The sequence below is a fragment of the Oreochromis niloticus genome, linkage group LG23, assembly GCF_001858045.2.
Source record: "Oreochromis niloticus isolate F11D_XX linkage group LG23, O_niloticus_UMD_NMBU, whole genome shotgun sequence".
NCBI lineage: Eukaryota > Metazoa > Chordata > Actinopteri > Cichliformes > Cichlidae > Oreochromis > Oreochromis niloticus.
The window spans coordinates 40,252,871-40,264,310 of record NC_031986.2 but is presented as its reverse complement, the minus strand read 5'-3'; the positions used below and the strand labels follow the sequence as shown (position 1 = coordinate 40,264,310).

Sequence of the window (11,440 nt, the reverse complement as noted above, 5' to 3'; positions counted from 1 at the left end):
ACAAATATTTACCCGACACTCTTTCGCTATCCGGAGCTGGAGGTTAAGTCTCTTAATCTTCATCTGAGTTCCCGGGCGCTCGTAATCAATAATTAAACGCAGAAAACATTAAAGTTGATCCCGCTCTTCGTGGCCTGTGAGAGGCCGCACTGCTCTTCATCTTCCTGTTTGTCCCCCCAGGTCTCGTTGCTGTCCTCCCAGGCGAGACTCAAAAGGTCAGAGAAATGAGAATCGATTGGGACGGGGGGCATTGATCAGCAAACCGAGTTCAACCTTCAGATGAGGCATAGATGCTAAAAATGGCCTACACTTAAATATAGAGCTGCCGCCAGTATTAACCCGGGGTTGAGATTTTTCTCCCAAGGACGTCAGAAAACGGGCAAAGATGTTACATGTGTGTTAAGATGAAGGTGTGTTTGGGTGATGGGATAATCCTATAAAAGAACCAATATCGGCCTCTCAGTGCTTTTATTAGCGAGCATATCCCCATATCTCAGTTTCATAACCTGGGAACCAATAACACAGGAGAGCAAATCTCCCTCTCCCCCCTCTTTGTGTGTGTGTGTGTGTGTGTGTGTGGTGTGAGTGAGTGAGTATGAGTGAAGGAGGGAGCCTGTTTTTGGCACATGGTCCATTGCAGATGGAGAACTCCCGCTGAGGTTTTGTCACAGTGCCCCCCCTTCACAGCAGATAATCAATAGGTCTAAAATACAAAAACTGATGAAACCCAGCCTCCGTGAAAATTGTGCAGGGGGCTGGGGAGAGGGACTGTATTATAAGGTTTGGACCCCCTCCTCCACCACCACCCTTACCCTCTGCACAACCAGCAGCACGCTCGCTCACACTTTGACTTTGTCAGCCTTACATTACAGCCCTGGTTTGTACTGCAGCTCCTGCAGCACCCTGTCGAGTATTTGAGATTGAGAATAAATTGTGATTTCAAGCTGCGGTAATATATTTCCCATCCATATATGAATGTGCAATATATCTTTGGAGTTTTTGTAAAGCTGTTAATCAGAAACACTGCCTGAATTAATTTGGCAGGTGCTCATATTTTTCCACATCAAAAATAATTTTCTGGCCCGTAGCCATTCTGGAAGCCCACCTGGCCGGCAGTCGCTCGCTGGGTGAGTGATGAGATGGCATTGACCCATAAACTTGTGCCCACGTTGGCTGCTAATAATGCCAAGGTGGACTGCAAGTGGCCAATCATCCTCAGAACCTGCAGGAGCTCTTTTTGTATCCATTAAAAAGCATAGTTAGAGACTGTGACATTGCCAGGAAGTCAGTGTGCCCAGACAGAATTCTCAAACACCCACAACCTGTCATTTCTACACTTAAGGTATTATACAAATAAGTAAAGTATACCTGTAGGCTTATTTGTTTGTTTAACATTCTCTCCCCTTTTTCTTTATACTATAAGCTAAACTGAGTGGCTCCTGGTTACAGTCACATTTAATGGATGGACACATGTTAGATCCCTTCATCTAACTATCAACATAAAAGCTTAATGAATATAATGAAAAAGTGCATTTGTTCCCACCTGACAGTGACTGTGGCCTAGAGGTGGGGTGAAAAAGGGGAGACCTGTTATTGTTGTCGCAGCTGTTCTGACTGCTTATCTCTAAAATATTCATTGATTTTTCCCCCCCCGCTTGTGGATAATCAGCTTTTGTTCGTGTCTCCGTTCTAACATCTCAGTATTTTTTTTTCCCAGTGAAACATTTCTGGCCCCTGAACTTATAGGATTATCTTCACCTCATGTCACTGATACGACTTAAATCCTTGTGTTTCCTCCCTCAGCCATCCTTGCTTTCTCTTTCACCTCAGCGGCTGATGTTGCTCTCTGACTTTTTGTCGCCTCTGTTTCTGGGTTATGTCCCACGAGGCAGGATTAGTGGCTAGCAAACTAACTTTGGGCTTAACCCTGGCTGGCTTTGTGGTCTCACTGCAGTGACTCACTTTTCACTCTGTGTGTATCACCATGGTAACTTAGGCAGCTCCCGTAACCTGCAGGCTATCAGATCCAACTATGTAAAAGTCTGACTCCTCACCCATCAGTGATACTAGAGAATAGCACTGATATTTTTCAAGGTTTCTGGTGACAGAGAAACACAGATTTTAAAAAGGTTCCTTTTGCATTAAAATACCAAAAGTATACATCCATTAACAAAACACCTTTATGTTGTTATCCCCCCCATTTCATTGGAAATGATGAACATTTAGGCTACACTATCTGTAGTTCGCCTCCAGCAGTCTTGTCTAGGTTTCACAATAGAATCGGCTTAAACCTCGATACATATATTGCTCATTTTTTATTCATTATAATAGTTTGATCTTGTTGAGAAAAGAGCATCGGCATTGGGGGTAAAACAATCCATTGCTTTGCCATATTTCCCATGTTTGCAATTTCAGTACAATTTCTTGACTCAACAATGTTAGAGAAAAATAAGATTTTCTTGTAGTGTTCACCTGCCGAAAAACAGTGTGTCACCTGGGTGATTTAACACTAAAAACTAATAAACTTTAGGGTTCATTAAACAACCCACTCACCGGTGCTGCATTTTGCCAGCAGTAAAGTGGACATGATTTTGAATGACTTTTCTGAAATAAGTTTAAACCGTGAATAAGAATGATGGATATTAGACGTCATAAAGGGTTGAATAGGTGGTCGACCGTTTTGAGGTAAATAAGCCGATACTCTAGGAGGTAGAAGAATCACTATGGTCTATTCCAGACTTTATGAGCTGTGGGCACTTGTGCAGATTGTCTTAATGAGTTGGATGATTAATGCTTGTGCTGCTGTCAGCCGAGGGACACAGCATCCGTGCTGGGGCAGAACTTGCAGTGTATGGACCTCTGCCTGTTTGGTTCAGATGACCGTCTGCACTGATGGACCTTCTGGACTTCTGCTTAGAACGTTAAAATTTTCTGGGGAGATGGGATAATCAGCTTATCGGAAAACTGTGGACTGAGCCGTATTCCTTGTGTATACTGAAGATGTTTTAAACGTATCAGGAACTTCAAAAGGATCTACTCAATTTCTCTTTTCAGTTCAGCAGTTGATGACACCTGTAGTTGATGATTTAAGAAGCTCAGCTGCCTAAAAGCTGCAGAAAGCATCCTTTGTAAACCAGGCAGAGTATGTTAGAAATTAGAGTGACATGAAGGTGCTTAGTGCTCGTAAATCATTTAGTTTAGGGAGACAACATTTGGCATTCTTTGGGGTCCAGCTAATTTTTAATAAAGCAGAAAATGGGCAGAAACGTAAGGCACATCTGTCGACTGCTGCAGCAATTAACAGGATCTTGAGTCATGGTGCTGTTTTTCTGGCAGGGCTTCTCACTCATCTCCATGCTGAAATTTTCTGCTCCAGTTTGAGCGAGGTTCTCTAATTAAGTCATTAAAAAGCAGAGCATTTGCACAATATGCTCCGCTGCCTTCATTACAAAGCACAATCAGTTGTGATTTATTCAATCACACTATGAGGCAGTGTTGAATTTCATTCAGGGTTGGAGATGAGTTCGTATAAACACATGGAGAGAGCTCACTTTCTTCTTTGTCTTGTGTTACTCTTCCAGGCAGTGTAGAGGTGGCCATTCATGTTTTCACAGCTTAAAATTGCTGAGAGATTGCGAGATGGCTGGAGCATAGTCGAGTTCTGGTATCACAAGAGATTTAAAACACTTTACTAGCAGTACTGTAAAGAGAATATAATGTAACTGCATATTTGAGGACACAAGCAATACAAAGCGACAAGCAAGTAAACACCATACATTTCAGATTACTCAGAAAATGTTTGCTTAAGGCAAGATATAGCAACATAATATTCATACTGCCTGAAGACAAAACACTATAATACAGGTGTATAGCTCGTGTATTGTATAGCTGAGCACCACTGTGCTTTCTTCCTCCCAGGCCATCTAACCCGTTTCTAACCCGTGATAGGCGGGATTTATGAAGTGTGACTTTTTCTGCTTCACACATCAGCAGTCAAAATCCCTGTTTGCTCGTGATGTGGTTGGAAGACCACGGGACATGCCTTGCCTGTTCCTACTCCGGTCTCACCAAAACCAAAACCACAACCGCACAATTGGTCTCCTGCATCTGAGCAAGGAGATGGGCCTGTAGTAATGGCTGGAGCACTATCTGGCAGTGTGAAGAGAGGCAATAGAGTGTATCATTTCATGGTAGGTCATGGGGATTTGTCCTGAGGAATAGCTGGGGCTCTTATAGTTCAGGGAATTTCACTTGAATGTACAGGTTCACGTTATAGTGTGAAAATAGAACAAGAAAAGAGAAATTAGGCGGATTAGAAAGCTGTGAGACTCTGTTGTTTTTGGAAGGTGCTGGTGTATTTTGCAATTACACACCGTCTACAAAGCACTGACATTTAAGACTGTACAATTGGTGCTTGTTTTCTGTTCTTTGAAGTCAAACACATGGCTGTTTTCACCTCTCCTTGGCTCAAGCTGTCTAGACAAGGAGGAGAACTAATCCTCATACTCTGTATTCCAGCGGGCTTGCCCCGCTGCATACAAGACCCAACCTCCCATCCTCTTAATCTCTTTGTCTCACTTTATTCACAGCAACACACCTTGTGAACATGAGCAGCCAAGCATCAGAGCGGTACTTCACAGGCCGTCCTCCTCCCCCGTTCTCTCAAGGTAAGAGGAGGCAATGTACTACATCATCAGAGATCACTCTGCACTATTTGTCAGCTGTTGTTGTCATCATTGGAGGCTGGTATGAAGCAATGGTATTTGAGTTCTTAAGTACTTGCTGTCAGATAAAGCGAAAAACTTGCAAGTACAGATCCTTTAGCTTTATTTACCTACTGGTGCTGACAGTAATGTTCTGCAGCTATAGTAATCTAAGTTTACCACCTTGAGAAGCTTAATCAGTCTGTGGATAATGAATAGCAATATACTTGCCTTGGCAACAGCCTTACGTAGATGCCTTTAATTTCTGCCACAACTGCTTTTTCCTAGAAATTCTTTTATAGTGGATGGAAAGTATCAAAAAGAGGTCACAGGGGGAAAATGGAAACAGTGTGTGTGATTAAAAAGAGAGAAACAGAATCAAAGTCACAACATCACAATAACAAAAAAAAAGTAAAGGCTGTTTTACAGCTGCTGCAAATCCCCTGAGGCTGGGTGTTCGAGCAGCGGGATATTCAGCAGTAGCTCACTTCATGACAGGGAGAATCAGTGCTGCTTTGCTGTGTTGGTTATACTGTGACAATCCTGAAGTAATGTTGTACACACTGACATCGTCGTATGCAAAATTATTATCTTAAATGTTATGCTAATGTCTTAAAAAAAGAAAAAAAGAGTACACCTACAAAGGCTGTCAGGAATTTATTTTGTGCAGTAAGAAGGCCCACACTATTGTGCTCACTCCTGTCCTGCAGCTTTAATAACAGGTATTAGTATTACAATCAGATGTGCACGTTGAAAGGCTTTGCTTTACCCAGCTGGGCTGTTCCATTCTGCACTGTGAAATCTTTTGGGTTTTATTGCCCATTAAGGGTGGGCGATATAGCCTCAAAATTACATGACAATATTTCAAGGAAATTTGCAATAGTGATATTTAAGACGATGAGTAAAAAAAATATTGAAGAGTGTTTTATCAGTGGTTGCAGCTTGCAGACAGCAGCATTTATTAGTGCAAATGAAATGAAAGGCATTTTCCATCCCTCTTTTCCAATGAGCTGCTGTCATTGATGACAGACTACCTAATTCAAAGTGTGAATCTATTGCACTGGGTGCCAGCAGCAGCAGCATTATAGTGCAATGGTAGTGACACAGCACAAGCCAAATGTCAGCACAAAAGTAGCCAATGTTTTTTTTTAAATAAAAGTATGATATAACTGTGTAACACTTTATCTAACAATGACTAAAGTAACTTCGGCTTGTAACTCTTCAGGAGCTGCACAACATTGTCTCATAATAAAGCTGAAATGGAATATTTTCTACCTGGGATCTTGTATCATTGATTTCCTTCCACTGTTTGCTCTTCTTGTTATATGAAGCGCATCTAGTGAGTGCTCCAGCAATGTTTGGATAAATTGTTTGCTGGTTTACACATGATCAGCTGGTAGCATCTCATTGCAACTCTTCATACCTGGTTGTACTCAAAGGTGTGTTTTTGCCTCAAGTGGTGAAACAAATTTGTTGTTTCTACCTATAGTGCTAACAGGGCTCTATTTCCAGGAATAGAGCCCAGTTAACAAACTCTGAGTTTAAAAATAAACCCTGAGTTGATTAACTCTAAGATTGGCAATTCTGGGCTTTTGTTTCCAGAACAGCAGAATAAGTTTAATCAGTTCTCAGTATGTTCACTGCATTAAGCACGTATGTATAAGAGAAAGGAAGCGGTCATCAGTGGCACTCTGATACCACGATTCACCATGGCAGCAGATATTTAAAGAGCAGAGGTAACATTTTAATCCAGTGGACCCAGGAATATAACCTGAAACGATGGATATGAAGGAGCAAAAGTAATTATAATTACCTTGGTCCACTCTGTCACCATCATTGACAGAATAAAAGTTCAACTTCAATTTTTCAGTTTTATTTATATAGAATAAATCACAACAACAACTGCCTTAAGGTGCTTTATATTGTAAGGTAACGGGCGCTACTTAACCAGTAATGACAAACATGTTAGAAGACATGTCATAATTTTTATAGGTTTTAAATATTTCAATATAGTTTCTGGAGAATCATTTTGAATAAATAATACAAACTGCGAGGCACTGTGAGCAAATTTCAATATAACTTGTTCAGAACACAGATTGTCTGGAGGCTGCATTTCAAAACTCTCTTTAAATAAACATATAGTTCATTTTTAGAGTCATAAAGTCATTTCAGCTTTATCTTCATTTAAAGAGTCAAAGCTGTGTTACATTTTTCCATCAGTGTAACTAATTGCAACATATAATTCATTATTGATCAGTGTGTTGTGTGTCAAAAACTTTATATAGAGAAGTCTGATTGAAACAGTGTTTGCTACACTAAGATGACTAAAATAGTAAATACCCAGAAGCAGGCTAGCTTCTAACTGGGATTAAGTTTTTGTAAACTATACATTTCTGAAAATGTATTTGTTTTGCTGCTCTTTGATAGCAATATTATAAACAGAAACAGATCACTTTTGTGATCCTTTCTTCCTCCCCAGTCGAGCCCCCATGTCTGTCTGGCCTCCCTGTGGTGTCTGTTTTCTCTTTTTTGTCAAGTTTGTATATGTTAGTCATGGTCTCTTTGTCACTTCCTATTTTATTTTGATAGTCACTCATCTCAGGTGCATTATTTTTAGTTTTTCTTCCCTTGTCTCCTTGGTCAGATTCTGTTCAGCTGTGTTCCCCAGGTGTGCCTTACTTCCCTCCTGTGTGTAAACTGTCTGCATCTCCCTCTGAGTTTTTGTTGTGTACTGCTTCATGGTGTGTGTAGCTTCTATTTGTCATCACCTGTTTACTAGACAATTCCTACCCCGTTCTGTTATTGTTTTTGTCACCTTTTTGCCAGCCCATAAATGCTGTGATTTTGAGTTCAATCCATCTGTTGAGTCCTGCATCTGGTTCCACTCGCCACCAGCCACACACCTTAGTTCATGATGTAACCAATGAAAATTATGTTATTGTGGGCAGTACGATATGGAACAACCACACTGCTTATTACTTATTACTTAACTCTTTCTTCATTGTTGTCTTCAAACAACCAAGGCAGCTACACACTACCCAACATATAAGCATTTATTTTTTAATAGACATCAAATATATTACATTTCATTTTATACCCTTCTAATTTGTCATAATTTGTCCGACAGTTTCTTACTACATTCTTCTGTCCTCTTATTTTTGGTTGAAGCACAAGTTCACTGTTTACATAGCAGATGAGTAAATGATAGGAGCACAAAAAAAAGACTTACAGTAAACTGAGAGAATATTAACCAGCCCACTTGAGGACCTTCAATCGAGCAAAGGTTAGATACATAAGCTGAAAAAACTGAGCAAAAAGCATTCAGGCAGATGTGACTGCACTCCTACACAGGCAGGGCCACATAGTTTAACCCTGTTAAATTGTTTCCACAACAATTAAGAAAAATTGCACCTTCAATTAGGAGCTCTCCTTGTCATTACGGCTTGTTGTTTCCTCCTGGAGGTGACAGACAACAGCAGCAAAGACATGCTGGGTGCTGTGAGGGAGTTGTGCGTAGGCGTGTGTACAGTTGATAATGTCGAGGTGCTGGGCTGACAGATGTGTGTTTATGTCAGGTAAGTTGTTATGCCATGCAGTCAGGGGCTATACAAATGTTTGTGTGAGAGTGTGTGTGTGTGAGTTGATGGGGTTACATGTTTTGCTTGCACAGCACTGTTCGCATGTTGGTGTGTCTATGTATGTTAAAGTGTTTATCTGCTGTCAGATGGGCTTCGTCTTTAATCTGTGCAGACAGCTTTGTAATTGGAGCACTGCATGAAGAGCAGCTCATAGTGTGAAAGATCAAGAAATAATTGAGGTGGAGGATGGGTGCATGTGCAGGGGTGTATGTCAGGGTGGTTGGTTGGGGTTGAGAGCCCAGGGACTGGTGGCAGTATTCCCGGGGCTGAGGGGGTTCTTGGTTTGTCACCAGGGCAACAGCATCATTGTCTGGGTCAATTCACTCGATCCCCACCTGTGTGCCCCCTCTATCTGGTCAAAACCAATTGAGTGCTTGTATGAATGGATTCCAAAGGCAGCAGTAAGAGCCTGCCCAATTTTCATTTCAATGCATTTCAGACACATTACAGTTTCACTTTCAATTCTCCCCCATCACAGGGCCCCAACATAATGCGGTCCTCTCCTCTGGTCCCAGCCTCCTCCCCCAAGTACACCCACTGCACAGGAGCACAGGAGATGAACTCACCAGACAGGTGCCATACTGCTCACCAGAATGACAATTTGCCTTTTGGAAATCAGCCTCTGGCTCCATTGTGTTCCCTGAAATTGAGTTAGCCCATCAGCAGACACTCAACAGCTCCCTCCTGTCCCCTCCCCCTCCCTCCCTCCCCCTCCCTCTCTCTCTGTTTCTGTCAGTCCGTTTAATGTTAAAGCTAGCTGAGGAGAGTGCTTTCATCAGAACGTCTTCACAATAGAAGCGTATTTTAAATTGGAAAAGCATTGCATATTATGCAACTGGTAGGGAGCTGTCTAGCATAAAAGTTGTAATAAAAAACTGGTCCGTATGCAGGTGAGCGGCAGCAGGTATTCATTTCATCTGCACAAATTGTATCACTGCAGTCGTATTGCTTATTTTTATGTGACACAAAATAGGAAGGTAGGCCTAAAAAATGCAATACTTCTATCAAGCAAAAAAGAGAAGACACCGTTTTTAAGATAATGAAGTCCCAGCACTCCTGTGTCATGAAAAGAATACCCTATAGTACTTTAAAACAAGCACCTACTTCCTATATCCATTAGAGCCTGATATCAGCAACTCTGGAGACATTATAGATAATCAGGGCAGGCAGTATGCAGAAAGATATTGGCTGACTAACAGGGTCCTTGGTCAAGCCTAATTAGCTGCTGTATCCAAAATCAAATCTGTTATCCATCAGGAGAAATGGTTTAGAGCTTCATCCATCTCTGGTGTTCCTACAGAACATACAGTCAGACGTTTTAATTAATCTGTATTGCACAGGTAGCAGAACTAACCTAGTTACTGTTGCAGTAAGGCTTAGGTGGTGCGGTAATGGTAGGAAGGCGAAACTGGAAATGCAAAGATGTGCTCCACTCACTTAATTGGATGGTCATATGTAACTGTTGTGAAGCTGAATTATTTGCAACCACTAAGAGTGTTTATATTATTTGTGGCACCTCGTAAAGCACTTGCCTCTTGCCGAACAGTGACAACAAACAACATGAAGCTAATGTGGCTAATAAATGTCACATTAAAGGCTTTGTAAATTGTTTTATTAAGACAGGTCATTTTTTTAACTGAATTTTTCTGCTGTCACTCATTACCAGGGAGAACAGAGAATTTATTTGGTTCTTTAATCTGTGAGCACACTAATGCACACCTCATTTACTGAAATACTGATAAGCAAGGGTCTTTGTGACAGTACTGAGACAATTATGTTTGAGGAAACGGAGAATGCTTGCTTTGGTTTAGATCACCTTAGGTAATGTATAACTAAAGAGTTGGTTGCTTTAACTGGCTGTACTGCTAGATAGCAGATAGTTTTCTCTTCAGCTAATATAAGTGTTTGTATATTTGTATTATTTATTAAATTGTCTGGCAACAGTATCACTTGGCAAGCATTTTATTGTACTATCAGACGATGTAAATTCTTACATCACTACCTGCAACAACTACTTGCCGTAAAGCATTGAGAAATTTGCATTCTGAGTTAAGTATTGTTATAGTAGGCGCTAAAATAATATATCAGGTGACAATGAATAATGCAAATTTTATGCAAATGCTTTAACGGCAGTCTGCTAGAGGACAGAAGGGAATTTGGGCTGTAAAGAAAGATTAATTAAACCTACACAATCTTGACTGGAAAATTGTCAAGGTTATTTTTAGAAAAGATAGAAAACAGGTCATAGTACCAGACCATTCTTTAGGTTTCTATGAACGCAAGCAGGCACTATTTAATAATAAAATTCCACTATTGATCTAGTGTTAGGTGGCCGTGCAGGATTTTTGATGTTGTGTACTTCTGTTCCTCTTTGTAAGTGATGTGTTTTTGCTTCTTTTTTTATTAATAAAGTCAACTTTCTAAATGATGTTGGAAGAGTTCTGACCACAAAAAGGTTTGGACTGAAAAACTGTTTTATAGAAAGTGAGTGTGAGTGCTTGTCTTCTGCTCTTACCATTGTGCTTGTGTGCATGTGTTTGTGTGCGGTGCCTCTGCTTTGTGTTGAGTCCAGATGGCTTTGTGCTTTCCTTAAGGGGGTGGTGTCAAGAGCGCTTGCTTTGTTTCTCAGGAAAAAAAAAAAATCTGAACATTGACCCTTATTGACAGATCTAACGGACAAAAACATCTGTGAAAACCGTGTGTACAAATGTTCCTATGTCAGTTTGTTCTTACTCTTACATACACATTTAGAACTGCCTCATGCAGAACATGCATGTGAACAAATGATGAAGACCTGGAAGTAGTCAAAAAATTACACAGCTTTATACTCAATACTACTACTAAAAATAATACTACTACTAATAAATGAATACTAAAAATAGTAATAATATTAATACTACTAATAATACTATAATATTATTATTAGTATTACATATTATATTATTATATTTTTATTATTATTATTATTTCTTATTTCTTACTTGTAATTATTTACAGTTTTCCCAAGATAATTTGAATTGAACACATAAGATATTAAATTACATAAAAAGGGCTAACTAGTGTAGACTTTAAACTTTGTAAAACACATTGTTATAGGCA

The 11,440-nt window shown here is 40.2% G+C and overlaps 1 long non-coding RNA gene across 1 annotated transcript; it reads left to right on the top strand.

Annotated features, from left to right (window-relative positions):
• Positions 1-78: 78 nt before the first annotated feature.
• Positions 79-10,749, top strand: LOC102081199 (uncharacterized). Its single transcript, XR_270354.4, has 3 exons — positions 79-215; positions 4,590-4,667; positions 8,820-10,749. It is a non-coding gene; the product is annotated as an uncharacterized LOC102081199 (long non-coding RNA).
• Positions 10,750-11,440: the final 691 nt, after the last annotated feature.